General features: G+C 59.7%; 1 protein-coding gene and 1 long non-coding RNA gene across 3 annotated transcripts in view; both read right to left on the reverse strand.

Moving 5' to 3' along the window:
- INF2 (inverted formin 2) overlaps positions 1-5,992 on the reverse strand; it is a 30,326-nt gene extending 24,334 nt beyond the window's left edge. For both annotated transcript variants that reach the window (XM_033191092.1, XM_033191094.1), the window contains exon 1: positions 5,835-5,992. The gene's annotated coding sequence lies outside the window, so the exon portion shown is untranslated. The remainder of the gene's footprint in view (positions 1-5,834) is intronic.
- Positions 5,993-11,855: 5,863 nt separating this feature from the next.
- Positions 11,856-16,518, reverse strand: LOC117070578. The gene is made up of 2 exons (XR_004431972.1): positions 15,944-16,518; positions 11,856-12,729 (listed from the first exon to the last, which is right to left on the reverse strand). It is a non-coding gene; the product is annotated as an uncharacterized LOC117070578 (long non-coding RNA).
- Positions 16,519-16,701: the final 183 nt, after the last annotated feature.

Consider the following 16,701-nt stretch of genomic DNA (forward strand, 5'->3'; position numbering starts at 1 on the left):
CCAGACCTATACTGCAGGGGGTCTGCTGGGCAATGGGGGCAGGTGGCCAGGAGCATGAAGACCAGGAGGTCATCACTAGAAATGTCACACCTGGGTTTCCTCCCCCCAGACCAGACACACTCAGAGATGCCTCCCTCCGAGGCCTCCAGGTCCCTCCTCTGTCCTCAGAAAAGGCCTCTCTCAACCTGGGAGGGGGAAGGGCAGCAGCTGGTTGGAGCCAGGCCCCAGCTTCAGGGTGCAGGTCCTGATTGCTGTGTGCCTCGCTAGGCCCCAGGGTGTCCAGCCCCCACCCTGCCTGTGCCAGGACAGGACGGCTGCCCGCTGCCTGCCCACAAGCCAGGCTCCATGGTCCCTGCCCCCAGCCCACATCCCCACTAGCAGCTGCCTTCCCAGGAGCAGGGAGAACAAAGACAGATTGAGAGTGGGGGAGAGGCTGAGCCTGCACACCCAGCAGGGCCAGGGGCTGCTGCCAGGGCCCAGGGTGGGGGCGGCTCTGATTCTGGGTGAGACTGGGCTCTGCCGCTGACCGGCCTGTGACCCATAGGATCTCCTGGTTCCTGTCCTCAAATGCGGATGAGCATGTCAATGCCAACCCCACAGCTTACTGACAGATCAATGAGATGCCGCCTGTAATGCCAGTGCATAACCACGCACAGTGCATGCCCTGACCACTCGCCTTCCCGCTTAGCCCACACCTCCTGTTTGGTGGCTGGGACGGAGCTGGGATGGTGCTGGGACGTTGCATGAGTCTTCGCAGCCCCTGCTCAGCGTCTCTTGACCTCTGCTCCAGGCAGCCAGTGTCAGGCAGCCAGTCAGGCCCAACAGGGCAAACAAGATCCTCAGCATGGGTACAACATGCCGCTTGGCAGTGCTTGCTGGGACACGAAGGTGCCAGGGGCCTGAGTGCCAGGTCCATTCTGGATTCAGTTTTCCCATCTGTAAAATGGCCAGGATGTTCTCCAGGGCCCCGTAGCTCTGACCTGGGTTGGCTGAGCCAGCACCGCCTGTGCGGCCCCTCCTGGGCCCAGCCCATGGCTCTGCCAGCTCCTGCAGGCAGCCCCTCACTGCTCTGCCTGTACCTCCACAGCCTGGCTTGGCCTAGGGAAGGGGCAGCAAGGGGGCCCTCTGCACATGGAAGCATAGGCAGGGGTCCTGGGTGTCCCCAAGGGGCTCCTGTTCTTAGGCCACTCACGTCTGTGCACAAGGTAGAAGCAAAGGCAGGTGGGGACAGGTGGCTGCTCCCTCACCCCCACCTGTGTCCTCCTCCCAGCCTAGGCTGGGTGCAGGTGACAGTCTGAGCTGTGCCTGGAGCAGGAACACGGACCCAGGAGCACAAAGGGTGGGGCAGGCAGGCTGCACACTGAGGCCATGTCCCAGGGCTTGCAAGGACCAGGTACAGACGGGGAGATGGAGGCCATTGGGATGCTGGCCCTCCTTGCACAGCTGGCCATGTCTACCCCCGACCCGGCGAGGGCCAGGACAGCTCAGGCACGAACAAACCCCTGCACCACTGGCCATGCCCACTGGGACTCCATGTGTGTCGGGTGGCCGGCCACTGGCTGGGCAGAGCGAGGGGCTGGAGCTGGCCTCTGCCTACGGCAGCTGAATGGGGGCTTGGAGATGATACAGAGAAGCCACTACCCAGGGCTGTGTGTTCCGTGGGCCACTGGTTCCCTCCCCCTCCCTCCTCAACTGTGCCCTGGGTTAGCCTCAAAGCTAGGCTTTGACATTAGCCCTCCTCTGCAAAATGGGAAGCAGACAGCCTGCCCTCTGCCCCAGGTATGGCTCCTGGTTGAGTTCTGGCCCACGAAGGGCTGCCTGGGGGGCCTCAGTCTTCACTGTGAGGTGGGCCCGGAGCAGAGCCCTGTCACAGTAGGGCAGCCCTCCAATCCGCCCCACCCCACCTCTCCCACTTTGGACCTTGGGGTGCTCAGACTGTGTCCAGGTCACAGGAAGAGGGTGGGGTGGTAGAAAGCTGTCATAGCATGGGAGCAGGGGGTCCCTGCCCAGGGCACCAGGGCCGGGGCCTTGGCAGCATCTTCCCATGTCCCTCTGACCCTGCAAAGGCCTTGATCGGCCGCCAGGAACCCGGCCAGGCCTCCAGTGGTGCCCATCTGCTCCTTCTGGGTCTCCATGCCATTTCCAAAAGACAGAGGTTGGGGCTGAGGGAGACAGAGGGTACCCCAGCCATGGCCAATCACCCTTCTGGAGTGAGAACAGGAGTGAACTGAGGGCACAGAGGCGCGGGGTGGCCCAGCCTGGCCCTTCTCTCCTGGCCCCTCTCCCTCCCTCCTCTGCTGCCTCTGGGAAAAACTGCAGGCGAAAGAGGAAAGCAGCCTTGGCCCTTGCCCTTGGCCATTCTGTCCTCAGGGCCGTCACGCTAGTCATCCCATCTGGGCTGTGACCATGCTGGTCGTACCACCCAGGCTGTGACCCAGGCCCTGACTGGCCAGGAGGGCTCCGGGGTCCAGGCTGGCCCTTGGGCAGTTCTCTGTCTGCATGGGCTGCTCTGGAGTGACACAAGTGGTTGCCTGGAGGGCGGGCCTATTCCTGCCCTACCAACCCCCGAGTTTGGAAGCCTGGTAATGGCTACTTGACCAGGACAGGCTTGTCCTATTCCCAGAGTGGCAGTGCCAGGACCCTGAGCCTACCCCAGTGGTAGCAACAAGGGGTGGGGGGCCTCGGCCTCCAGCTACTCTGTGGGGCCGGCCCATATGCACCCTGATACCCAGTAAGTGCTATGTGCCTACCTGGCACAGTGCTGAGCGGGGCTGGGCTCCAGGCTCTGGGCACAAAGGCAGATGCACACAGTAGGAGCTTTATCAGCCCCTCCTGGTAGAATGGATGGCACTGAGTGTAAAATGGCACTGACTGTCCCTTGCCTCATCTGTGAAATGAATGTTCCTGCAGGACCCACGCCTCACCGGGAGGCATGAGGGTGGGAGACCATGCGGTGGGACCCGGCAGGCTGGCGCATTCCTTCCCTCCTCACCCACTCACTCAGCACACAGACATGGCCCAGGCCGGTGTGAATGGTGAGGGAACAGGTCGGGCTTGGGGCTGGCTCTCAGGGACTGACATGAGCCCTCAGAGGAGTGACCCTGAGTAGCCCCTGTGGTTCCTTAAATTACAGCTTAGAAAGGGCAGTGAGAGAGGACGAACCCTCAGGAGAGGACAGACACCACCAGTCTGCCCTGCTCTCCTGGCCTGGCGGTCGCCAGGGTATACCAGTGCTGGGCAGGGGGCAGCTGTCTGAACAGACCCCACCCCAGCTCAGGACTCAGGCTGTCTGGGTGCTCAGAGGCAGACCAGGCAGGACTCCCTCCTAGGGTGAGGCTGGCAGGAGTGGAAGTCTAACAGGGGGCCAGGTGGGTGGACCCTGCTCACCCCTCCAGCGACGGGGAGCCTGCATCCGTGCCCTCTCTCCCTCCAGCGATGGGAAGCCCGCGCCCGTGCCCTCTCTCCCTCCAGCGATGGGGAGCCCGCGCCCGTGCCCTCTCCCTCCAGCGATGGGGAGCCCGCGCCCGTGCCTCTCTCCCTCCAGCGATGGGGAGCCCGCGCCCGTGCCCTCTCTCCCTCCAGCGATGGGGAGCCCGCGCCCGTGCCCTCTCTCCCTCCAGCGATGGGGAGCCCGCGCCCGTGCCCTCTCTCCCTCCAGCGATGGGGAGCCCGCGCCCGTGCCCTCTCTCCCTCCAGCGATGGGGAGCCCGCGCCCGTGCCCTCTCTCCCTCCAGCGATGGGGAGCCCGCGCCCGTGCCCTCTCTCCCTCCAGCGATGGGGAGCCTGCGCCTGTGCCCTCTCTCCTTCCAGCGATGGGGAGCCCGCGCCCGTGCCCTCTCTCCCTCCCACAGTTGGTAGCAGCCTCCTTGTCTTTGACTTCAGTTGTCCACTAGGCCTGGCTCTGCTGTGGCCCCTGGGGACTGCCCTCCAGAGAGTGGCTCCTGTGTGGTCTCCACCTCCCAGCCTTCCCATCCACCATCCTGAAAACAGAGGTGGGTGTGCCCTCTCCAACGTCTTGTGTCCACTGGGCCATGAACCACACACCTATCAGACACCTGCTGTTTGCAAGATGGAGGCTGGCAGCAGGGAGTCAGGTCTCATTCCTGACTACGGGGAAATCTGACCTCCAGGCACCAGCAAAAAGCCAGAGGCTTACTTCACTGTCCCCGTCCAGAGCTGGGCCAGCTGCGTCCTGCCCCACACCCACAGGCAGCAACGAATTACTTTCCAGTCACCACCCACCCCTCCTGCAGCCTGCATGAACCCCATCACTTTTCCAACCTGGGAAGTAACTGCACTTTGATGGAAGGCGCACAGAGTCTATTTCAGGTAGGAGCCTCCACGTCCCCACAAGTGCGGTGTGTCATTAGCTTGACAGCCGTCAGCTCCTCCACAAAGTGGGCGCTCACCTAAAGGTTAACTCTTCGCTGCTCAGGAGCCCTGGCTGTGGAGGCTACAGGCGCACCTGGCCACTTGGTCCGTCCCCACTAGTGACACCCCCTTTGCTGGATTGCAGGGCCCATGACAGTCCAGGGGTGGGAGGGCGGGGCCTGGGCAGGGGTCAGCTCCCTCAGGTTGTAGGAGGGCTCACTGCACCAACTGGGCTTTTAGAACAGAGAATTGCTGCTGCCCTGGTAGGGGTGGGAGCAGTGTGAGGTCTCAGACCCCAGGCCTGGAACCCAGTGCTGCTATTTGCTGCACTGGGGGTTGAGCACCCACACACCGAAAGTCCCTGGCTGGGTGGCATCCTTGGGGTCTGGAGCGCTGTTCTGGGACCCCACCTTCCCCTGTGCAGGGCGGCAGGGAGCAGGTCCCAGCCTGAGCTGCTGTCCCACCCTTCAGAGTGCAAATGTGGAAACTGAGGCCTGAAGAGGGCAAGTATCCTGCTCCATTCCAATGCCAGAGGGAGGGGCAGGGCTGGCGGTAAAGGAATTTCCTACATCCAGTGCCTTCTGGGCGTGCCTGACCTCTGGCCCGGTTCCTCATTCCCTGCCCCCAGCAGGGTCTCACTCTCTGCCTCCTGGTGTGCCCAGCTGGAGTGGACAATAACGCTGTGGTCACAGCTGAGCTGCGGGAGCCCTGGGTGGAGAGCTTGAGCCCCAGAAAGCCCAGACAGGCAGTCCACCCCCCATGCCTGTGCTCCCCAGGGGGGACTGGGGGCGGTCAGGGACACAGCTGGTCACCCCGCTTCCTCTCCTTAGTCAAGGTCACTCCTGGGGCGACTCCCCAGTTAGAGGGTTGACGGGTGGGTCTGGGGGCGCACAGGGATTGACTCCTACCCCACCCAAACGGAACAGAGAACTGTGATGGAGGCTGATTCCCCTAAGCCTGCCAGCGGTGGGGGTCGGGGGGAGAGCCCCCTGTGCGCCCACCTGCGCGTGGGCAGCTGGAAGCCAAGCAGTCAGGGTGGGGCCGCAGGCCAGCGCGCACCTCGGGGTGCCACCCGGACTGCGGACTGGAAGTTGAAGTTTATTTTCCCAACTGTGGCTGATTCATGGTCAGGATGTGGCAGCCGCCAGGCGCAGAAATCCCGCCTGCCCCGGGAGTAGGCCCGGCCGACCCTGGGCCCACCACTCTGCGGGCAGTGCGCGCTCGGGCGGTGCCGCGCCGCGGAGGACCACAGTCCCAAGCGGGGCGCGCGGTGCCGGGGGAGCCAGGGGTGCCCTGGGGTCCCCTCCCGCGAACTGTGCCCTGAGCCGCGGAACCGCCCGCCGCCACCTGGGGCACACACGCCCCAGTCCGAAGCCTCACTCCTGGACGCAAGCACGCACCCGCCTCCTCCCGGACTCAGTTTCCCCTGAGGCTCCTAGCGGACCCCGAGGCCAAGGACTTACCCGGTGAAGCAGCGGCCAGAGGGCGGTGGTGCTGCCGGCGCTCCGTCCGGGGCCGGGTCAGGGGCTGCGGGCAGCCGGATCCCACTGCGGCGCTCCGCGAGGCTCGGACGGTGGCTCCAGGCGGGCGAGGGGCGGGCGGGAGGAAGAGGCGGTGCTGCCCCGCCCGTCAGCGGCCACGTGGGGAGCGAGCGCGGGCCGGGGGCGGGGCCTGGGGGGGGTGGTCGCTGGGGTGGCCCCGCCCACTGTGGCCGGCCCCTGAGGGCTCTTTAAGGGGTCTCCCCACACCCGTGAATACCCTGGCCGCCCTCTCGCGGTCGCCGCTGGCTTGGCTCCTGGTGGGCGGAGATGGGGGTGGGACGCGCAGAGCTGCCGTCCCCCGCCTTAGCCCCCACTGTCCTCCCAGTCCCTGCCCTCTACCTCCTCCCGTCCACCTACACCCCCATCCTCCCGGTGGGACTGGCTTCCCAGGCGCCGCTCACCTCCCTCTGCCCCGGCCCGGGACTCCTGTTCCAGCCAGCCGGATCCGGAGTCCCCGCGTCCGGGGATCCCTCGGCAGAGATGGCTCTTCCCAGGCTTCGGGGACAGAGAGCCTCCTCATCAACCAGGCCACCTATGTGGCCTCCTCTCCGCAGCCCTGCCTGACCCCCTCCACCCTTGATGGGGTCTCGGCGGTCTTGGGCAGCCGCTCCTCGCCGGTTGGTGGAGGCAGCTGCATAGGGCCGCGGAGGTGTCGCAATGGGGTGGGTTTTCTCTGCCACCCCTCTGCTGTCCAGCCTCATCTGTCTCCTAGATTGGGGGGGCACCCATCCCCCCACCGCCAACATTGACCAGCCTGGGGCGTGCCCATAGTCCGCTCTGAAAGCCAGCCTGGTTGGATGAGAGCCAGGCCCCAGCTGTGGAAGTCCCTTCTGATGTCTGACCCTCAGAGCTGCAGGAAACAGTGCACCAGGTCTGGGGTTTGGGGGTCACTGGCAGCTAGAGGGAGGGCAGAGGAAGGCAGGCCTGGGGGAGCCCCCGTGTGACGTGTGACGTGTGACAGAGCAGACGCAACCCCTGCCCTGAGAACCGGTGCTAGCACTCCCTGTGCGGCCTCAGGCTCTGATATGACCCTGTGGAGCCTCAGTTTCCCCATCTGTAAAATAGAGTAAGTACCCATAATGGCTGTATGAGGGTCAAGAACATGCGGATAAAGTGTCTCCACTCGGAATCCTGACATCTCCAGAGGGGCTGCTGTGTGGGCCATGGCGGCCAGGGCTCAGGGTGAGGGCACGGGGAGAGAGAAGGGCTCCTGAATGGCTTCCCAGCCCGGAAGCAGTTTCTGCTTTGAGGCCAACTGCGTGTCCTTTGACCCTGGTGTGCCTCCCCTCTGGTGGGGATAAGTCCGTCTGCTCCCTGTGCAGACCTTGCCCTGCGCAGCAGCCCCAGCCCTGGAAGTTTGCTGGCTCAGCCCCAGTGCAGGAGCAGCTGCTGGCAACAGCCCCGTATGAGCGCTCCTGAGTGCCGGGTGTGCCTGAGGAGCCAGCCAAGGCAGGCGCTCACTGGACACCCTCCAGCCTGGGCGGCGGCTGCTCCTAGACAGGCTCTCTGAGTTCTTGGAATGCACCTGCAAGCCTTGCCGCCAGCCCTCCACACCCGGCTCCAGGGCCCCTTCCAGGGCAGGAGGCCTTCGTGCCTTCCCTCAAGCTGGGTTTTGGGTCTCCTGGTGCACTCCTGGACCCGAGCATTGGTGCCTGCGCTGGCACCACCTGAGGGTGGGGAGAGGGCACGGGTGGGGCTGACTCATCTGCATTGGGAGCTCTCGCCTGGCAGCGGTGCTTGCCAGTGGGTGTGTTTGTTGATCCAGTGAATGGAGGAATGTGGGGAGGTCGGTGGGGAGTGAGCTTTGATCTGCAGCCCCCTCCCCTGTCCACCTGCCTGAGGGAAAGGCAGAGTCCTGAGCCTCACTCAGAGGCTGGAGCAGGAGGCCAGGTGTGGGCGAGGGGTCCACCTTCCTGCCTTGATGGGGGAGGGGGCCCAGCGCCCCCAGGGCCACTCCTGCCTGGGGCTGTCTCCCTTGCGCCCAGTCATGCTTGCGAGCTGCACAGCTGGTCCAGGGAGGCCAGCATAGGCCGGAGCAGGGTGAAGAAGGTGGGGTGGGCCGGGCGCGGTGGCTCACACCTGTAATCCCAGCACTTTGGGAGGCCGAGGCGGGCGGATCACGAGGTCAGAAAATCGAGACCATCCTGGCTAACATGGTGAAACCCCGTCTCTGCTAAAAATACAAAAAATTAGCCGGGCGAGGTGGCGGGCGGAGGCTGAGGCAGGAGAATGGCATGAACCTGGGAGGCGGGGCTTGCAGTGAGCCGAGATGGTGCCACTGCACTCCAGCCTGGGCGACAGAGCAAGACTCCGTCTAAAAAAAAAAAAAAAAGAAGGTGGGGTGTATATAATTTAGTTGGAGAGAGGTTGGAGAAGTCCCTGGATTGGCAGGGAGTGCAGAGGAGGGCTTTGGGCCCTGATTGAGTGTGTGTGTGTGGAGTGGAGGCCGAGGCCAGAGGTCTGGGAGGGTGGAAGTATGGACACTGAGAGGGAGCTTTCCGTCAGGCTTGAACCCACCATGCCCAGGACAGCAGGGTTCATTCCGCCTTGAGCACCGATTTTCTGAGACATACAGAGGCCCCATCATGCTCTTTTCCTTCAGTGGCTCACTCTCAACCCTCTGCACCTCCAGCGCTCCCAGACTCCATCCTGGCTCTTTTCTGAGCTTGCTTCCTGGCCCTGGCGTTGAAGGGAGGACCAAGTCGGCCTCAGAAACGCACCGCCTGCAGCCACCGTCTGCGGCTTCCGGAGCTGCTTCCTGGAAGCCATGGCCTGCCTGGAGCCTCCCTCCTGGGCGTTGGTCCTTCCTCGGAGCCCGTACACACGTGCTGGCCCGCAGCTGCGGGTGCCCAGATGCCTAAGAACAGGGTTGCGCAGGTACAGGCTGGCACTGTGACACACCCAGGCAGAGCCGCACGTGCCTGGTCACTGGCACAGAGTGCAAGAGTGGCCCTGCCACTGCAGGCCTGCGGAGAGCTTGCCTCTACCTCTTGCTGGGGGATTGGGATGCGGGGAGAGCAGACCTTGGCATCGGCAGCTTGAGTTCTGCTAGAAACAGGCAGGCAGGCGTGGGCGTTCTGAGAGAAATCCTCCCAGCCTGATGTTGGCACCGCCGTGCAGTCAGGACAGCCTTGTATGTAGCAGGCGGCCACTTGCAGGCCCAGAAGGGCTGCCTGGGGTCCACCTGAGTGGCAGGCTGGCCATGGGTTCATTTCCTTCATCAGTTCAGCACCCAGAATGCTTTTTATCTCTTTTTCCCTTTTGAGATTTTATTTTGCATCCTACTGGGGTGCCCTGAGATGATCTCTGACATTGTTACAGAATGAAGTAAGTGAAAGCATGCCTGCCCACCCATATCCACCCACCTTGCCCACCTATGTACCCATTTGCCCATTCATCCATCCGTTCCCACACACACCTACACTTCATCTGTCCATTCACCCACCTACCCACCCGTCCACCCACCCACCTTTATCCATCCATCTGCCTATCCATTCATCCGTACACCCACCCTCCCATCCATCCACTCATCCATCCACCCATCATCCACCTATCTACCAGCCCACCCATCATTCAGTCATCCACCCATTCACCTACCTACCCACCCACCTATTCATCTACCCACCCTTATCCATCCACTGCCCATCCATTCATCCATCCACCCACCCATCTGTCTATCCACTCATTCATCCACCTACCCATCCACCCACCCACCCATTCATCTACCCATCCACCCACCCACCCATCCACCCACTCTTTTTTTGTTTTTTTTGAGACAGAGTCTCGCTCTGTTGCCCAGGCTGGAGTGCAGTGGCTGGATCTCAGCTCACCGCAAGCTCTGCCTCCTGGGTTTACGCCATTCTCCCGCCTCAGCCTCCCGAGTAGCTGGGACTACAGGCGCCCACCACCTCGCCCGGCTAATTTTTTGTATTTTTAGTAGAGACGGGCTTTCACCGTGTCAGCCAGGATGGTCTCGATCTCCTGACCTTGTGATCCACCCGTCTCGGCCTCCCAAAGTGCTGGGATTACAGGCTTGAGCCACCACATCCGGCCCCATCCACCCACTCTTATCCATCCATCTGCTCATCCATTCATCCATCCACCCACCGACCCATCCATCCATTCATCCATCCACCCACCATCCATTTACCCATCCACCCACCCACCTACCCACCCATCATCCACTCATCTACCCATTCACCTACCTACCCACCCATCCATCCACCTATCCACCCACCTCATCCATCCATCTTTGCATCCATTCATCCTTCCACCCATCCATCTCTCCATCCACTTATCTATCCACCTACCCATCCACCTACTCACCCTTAATCCACTCATTCATCCACCTACTCACCCTTAATCCACTCATTCACCCATCCACCCACCTACCCACCCATTCATCTACCCACCTATATCCATCCATCTGCCCATCCATTCATCTATCCACCCATCCACCTATCCACTCATACATCCATCCACCTACCCATCCACCCATCCACCTACCCACCCATCCTCCACTCATCCATCCATCTGCCCATCCCTTCATCCATCTACCAACCCACCCATCCATCCACCTACCCATCATCCACTCATCCACCCATCTATCCACCTACCCACCGATTCATCCACCCATCCATACCCTCATCCATCTGCCCATCCATTCATCCATCCACCCACCCACCTACCCACCCACCCATCCATCCACCTACTCATCCATCCATTCACTTACCCACCCATCATCCATGCATCCACCCACCCTCATCCATCCATCTGCCCATCCATTCATCCATCCACACACCCACCCATCCATCCACCCCCCATCCACTTACCCATCCACCCACCCTAATCCATCTGCCCATCCATTCATCCATCCACCCACCCACCTACCCACCCACCCACCCATCCATCCACCTACCCATCCATCCACCCCCTACCCACCCATTCATCCACTCATCCACCCACCCTCATCCATCCATCTGCCCATTCATTCATCCATCCACCCACCCACCCATCCATCCACCCACCATCCACTTACACATCCACCTACCTACCCATCATCTACTCATCCACCCATTCACCTACCTACCCACCCATTCATCCACCCATCCGCTCACCCTTATCCATCCATCTGCCCATCCATTCATCCATCCACCCACCCACCTATCCACCCACACATCCATCCACCTACCCATCCACCCATCCACCTACCCACCCATCATGCACTCATCCACCCATCCCCCCACCTACCCACCCATTCATCCAACCATCCACCCACCCACTCACCCTTTCATCCACCCATCCACCCACCCACCTCTCCAGCTGTGGCACCTTGGGCAGCTGTTCTGCTCTGTGCTTGCTGACAAGGACACGACCATCCCCAGTCACCTCCAGCCAGGTCCTTCCTCCCACATCCCTGCCCCCCCTCAGCTTTTTGCTCTGTAGCTGGCAGCTTTGCCTGCTGGGGCTTCAGCAGCCCCCTGTGGAGGCTCTCAGTATTTTGCAAGCTTCTCCTGCATTTCTCAGTTCAAACTCCAAGAGCACCTGAGTCAGCCTGTCTGTGTCTGGCTGCAGGATGTAGACATTGGTCAGGGCTTATCCCTGGTCTGAGGAGGGGAGGCAGGAGGTGGGACCAGGCTGCTGCTCTTAGATGGGATGGTGGGTGGGGTGGTCAGTCAGGGGCTTGTGTCAGGCAGGAAACTCTGTCCTCTTCATTTGAATATTGCACACACATACAGTAGAATCTCATTATTTGCAGATTCTGTATTGGAAATTTGCCTACTCGCTAAAATGTATTTGTAAACCTAAAACCAGTACTTGCTTAAGAACAGTCTGCATCTCTTGAAAATGAAATAAAATAAGATCAATACTTGCTTTTGAGGTGATGTGTCCTATGGAGAAAATATGTGTGTTGGACAGGCTCTGAACAGGCATGAGTTGTAGTGCTCTTGACTGGAAGTTTAGTGAAGTATATTAAGAGAAACACATAAATAACTCTATTGTGTACTGATTGGTTGCTGAAAAGGCTGGAGCGGAGGCTCATAGGAACCTGGCCCTCTATTTCCCTTAGGAGCAGAGGTTCAGCATTCACTGAGTCAGCGCTTGCAGCCACACCCTGGAACACAGGACTGGCTGTCACAGACCGAGCTGCTGCATGGCATGCATGAGGTGCTCAGAGCTTGGGTCTACCACACCCAGAGTTTTTACATTCATAGAAACCCACGTAACTACCATCACCCATATCTAACTATGCAACACCTCCAGGGCCCAGAAAGTTCCATTGCATAGCCTCCTCCGTGGGCACCTGCCAAAGCTAACTGCTTTTCTCATCTCTGCCATCGTAGATTCATCGTTTTAGCATTGCATGTAAATGTCAACCTTTGCGTCTGGCTTCTTTTGCTCCACACTCTCTGAGACTCATCCAAGCGGTGGTGTCCATTGTTCACTCATGTTTCTTGATTTCTGTGAAGGATTTCATTGCACAAACCTATCCGCTGAAAACTGAGGTGCAGAGGCAGGGTGCTGGTAGAGCTGGTGGGCCTCCTTTGGGCACCTCACTGAGCAGGCTGAGCCAGTGCTGGCCGTTGGGAGATGCAGTCCACCTCCCTGCTGACCTCCAGTGAGCCCTCAAGCTGTCCCTCCCCTCCCCAGCCTCCTTCTCGGTTGCCTCAGTTGTCCGGTGGGAGTCCAGGTGGGATGCGTGCTGTTCCCCGTGGCAGCACGCAGGTTACTTGCATGATGAGGAGAGCTGCTCAGCTTTGAACTGTCTTATGTTGGGGGTCCGTGCCATCTTTTGCTTAAAGAAGGGGTTCTCCAGCTAATGAAATGAAAGGATACTGGGCCTTGCAACCCTGGTGTTGGGAATTTGAGGGGCTGGAGAGAGCACCAGATGGGCTCCCTGGAGCAGGGAAGTCCCTGAGACCCACCCACACCCCAACCCATAGTCTGCGTGCCTGCTTGTAGCTGTGTTCTGACTGGCTCTGCTCCTGGCCTTGAACCCTGCAGACTCAGAAGAGGCAGGGATGGGGCAGCAGAGAAGGGGAGAGGGCGAGAGGGCTCAGGGCAGGGCCTGTAGGCTGATGAACTGGATCCTGCCTGATGATCTTGGAGGGAAGGAAATAAAGTCTAGAATAACTTGCAGGTGATTTTTGGCTACTGGACTGTGTTTGGAAGAGACATAGTGCCAAGACTTTGTAGGTCTCCAAAGTCTCCAGAGGTAATGCGTGTGTGTGTGTGTGTGTGTGTGTGTGTGTGTGTGGTGTGGCGGGGAGTGGGGGCAGGTTTCAGAAGTATTTATGAATGGAATGATGACTGGAATGAAGACACAGCTGTGGGCTGTGACTCTCTGTCCTCCCCTGAGGGCCTTCTCCCTCCTCCTTCACTCTCCCCTCCACCCTCCCATCTCTCCCTGAACACCTCCCTCTCTGTCCCAAGGCTCCAGGGCCTTCAGGTGTGCTGGTCACTGATGCCAGCCTTCTGCTTTGACACCCCTGGTGGGGGCCCCAGGCACCAAGGGAAGCCAGGCTTTTGGAGTGGACAGTGGGAGGCAGGGAGTGGCAGCCCCAGGCTGGGGCACGTAGGAGGATGCATGCTTGGGATTTATTCTGGATGGGTCACCGAGAAGCCACGGAGGGTCACTCTATAAACCAGTTTGTACTGCCTCCCCAGGGCCCCTCCTCCCCTCCACCTGTTCCCTCCCCGACTGTAGCCACCCTCAGACCCCTCCCCCAGGTCTCTGTGTCTTTGAGGACCTTTGCTGCTCCTTGGGTTTTCAACATTAATACTCAGTTTATTAAAGTAGCACATGTAAAATCTCATTTTTGCCAGGCACAGTGGCTCACGCCTGTAATCCCAGCATTTTGGGAGGCTGAGGAGGGTGGACCGCTTGAGCCCATGGATTCAAGACCAGCCTGGCCAACACGGGGAAACTCTGTCTCTCTAAAAAATATGAAAATTAGCCAGGCTTCATGGCGTGTGTCTGTAGTCCTAGCTACTTGGGAGGCTGAGGCATGAAGATCGCTTGAACCTGGGAAGCCAGGGCTGCAGTGAGCCAAGATCATGCCACTGCACTCCAGCCTGGGTGACAGAGCGATACCCTGTCTCAAAAAATAAAATAAAGTAAAATAAAAAATAATAAAATCACCTTTTACCCCCCAAATGTTTGGGTTTATTTTGCCAATCTTATTCATCTACCAGTCCCTTTCGAGGGGCCTCTCTGGCCTTTTAAAGGAGCTTATGAATGAAGTGTCTTCCATTGTCCTTGTCAGCACTTTGGATGCACACAGGTTTCACAAGCAGCGACTTCACGGTGCAAACCTTTCAGTATACTGATTCTCGAGTTCTTCAAAAATTCCAATGTTGTCTGAAAAGGCAGCTCAATCATTTCCTTTATTTTCCCTTAATGTCACAGTTCTGAGTCAGCCACACGTGGACGGATCTGTAACAGCAACAATAATAACCACGGAAGCACGTTTCCTACATGTCCAGGTGCCAGCTGCAAGTGCCAGCACTCAGCACACCAGGTCTCCTTCCATCCTCACTGCCGTGTGCGGTGGGCACGGGGACCCCACTTTACAGAGCACGCTGAGGCCCAGGGAAGGGCTGCACCCTTCCATCCCGGCCCTGAGTGCCATCTGACCGCGTTACTCTGAGCTATCCCAGGCCCACCCAACATTGTGGAGGCCCCAGCCACTAGCACAGGCTGAACGCACAGATGACCCCTCAGTTCAACCCAGACACGATAATCCTAGGGTTGGCTGACTTCTTCCATCCTGGAGGCTAGACTTGTCCGGGAGGGAGGTGAGGATTTCAGGAGTGGCCACTGCTGGAGTGGCCCTTCCCCTAGGTGAGGGCTTGCTTTGACAGTGAGCATTCCTGAGTTAGGGTAAATAATTCCCCAGTTCTTACAGAACCTCCTAGTTTCACTGCTAGCTTGGGAGTAGATCAGACTCTTTCTTCTTACCTTGATGGGACATGCTGCTAGGTTGTGGCTGGATTCTGGCCTGCGTTCTCTCCTCACCTGGCCTGCAGGCCAGGCATCCCGCTCTGGCTTCCCCATTCCTCCAGGGGTGCTGCCCATCCCGAAGGCCGGATGACTGTCCCTGCTCCCTGCCGCCCTCTTGCCTCCTGGCCCTGCTGCGCGCCCCACTGATCATCTGGGGCACGTTATCTGCCAGTCTCAGCTTTGCTTAGCCCCAGGCACCATGCTTTTTTAATGGAACGGAATCCATTTGCTCCTGAGCTCTTCCAGGATGACAGGTGACAGATTCCAGAGGGGAGGTGGGAAAGCCAGCGTTTCCCTCCTAAAGCCCCTTGGGCAAGGCTCTGACCCAGCCCCTAGGCCCTCCCTGTCCCCCCCCACACTGCTGCCTCCTGTCCGCATCTTCCTGAGTGCCCAGCACGCATTCCCTTTCTCCTGCAGAATAATGGGGAGACTTATGGGTTAAAAATAACCCCAAACCCCAAACCCCCATCTGACTCCACATACACAGGCTGTGCCAATTCCTCGCCAGGCACTGGGATCTTTCCCATGCCGCTGCATAGGCTGCTGGCTCTTCTGGGACCCCCACCCGAGGGAACTCCTCCAGGCCCTCCTCCCCTCCCTGAAGACTCCCAACCCCTCCCACTTTCCGCCTTGGGAGAGTGACAGCTTCCCTCCTTCCCACAGCGCCTCAGCCTGGAATCTCCACTTGCATGCATCTGGTTTCTTGTCTGGCTCCCTGCCTGGCTCCCCAGTTAGACTTTGAGTTCCAGGTCCAGTGTGGCCAGGCGTCAGCCATGCTGAGCAACCAAGGGGATGTCATGGGCTCCAACCCCATCCTCACCTACCCCACCCACCCTGCCTCTCCAGGGGTGCCTTAGAGTGAACCCCAGGCTGTCCCTGCTCTGCACCAGCATGCTGCCCTCCGTGGTCTGGGGCCTTCTGTGTCTGTGCCTCCTGCACTCAGACACTTGCAGCCACTCCTCCACCCCTGTGTCTCCTCCGCTTTCTCGGCTACCACAGCTTGGCGTTGTCGTTCCTGACCTCTTACCTTGGCCATATTTTCAAAATAAAGTGGAAATCCAGTCCTAATTTCATGAGACATGGAGTTTGCTAAGAGGGGGCTCAGGTGCCCGTGTGCCAGTAACTAGGGCTTAGCCGAGTGCCTTCTACAGCAGGCCTCCTAGACGCTGCCCCCAGCTCTGAGAGCCAGATGTGATATAACCAGCTCTGTGTCCAAGGTCCCCAAGGTGAGGGCCAAGCCTGCACACGGCTTTCTGTGGGTGGTGTCCAGGAGAATGTTCTTGTTCCTCTTTCACCTTTCATTGGCAGTGCTTTATTCAGTGACACAGGGCATTGATGAGGCCCCGTTACAGTGGGGCGCTGAGAGGGCCCTTCCCTGCTCCTGCTTGTTGCTTGTTGGGGTCCTTACCCCTCCCCCATCCCATTTCCTCCTGCATGTGCCAGTCTGTGGATCCTTCGCAGCCTGGTGCCACCCCCCAGATGGTAGCTCGTGATGGCGACTTCTCTTCCGGGGCCTGGCTCGGGGAGGAGCTGGTGTTTGCTGGGAGAGTGAGCCAGCTGGTAGCTCTGTTTCCTTGGCCTGTGTGGAGTTTCTGTTTAGGAGGCACATGGGTGCTCCACAGTCTGAGTGAGCCCCTCCAGCTGAGACCCCACCTCACTGCCCACCGCGCCCCACCATCTCCGGTTTCTCTTCTCTGGGTTGGTGTTAGTCAGCCCCACCCACCCTGATGGCAGGCCTCCTCTGTGTGCACGTGTGTGCGTGTGCGCGTGAATTTTCCCTGGGAG

The sequence above is a fragment of the Trachypithecus francoisi genome, unplaced genomic scaffold (assembly GCF_009764315.1).
Source record: "Trachypithecus francoisi isolate TF-2019V2 unplaced genomic scaffold, Tfra_2.0 Lachesis_group3, whole genome shotgun sequence".
Taxonomy (NCBI): Eukaryota; Metazoa; Chordata; class Mammalia; order Primates; family Cercopithecidae; genus Trachypithecus; species Trachypithecus francoisi.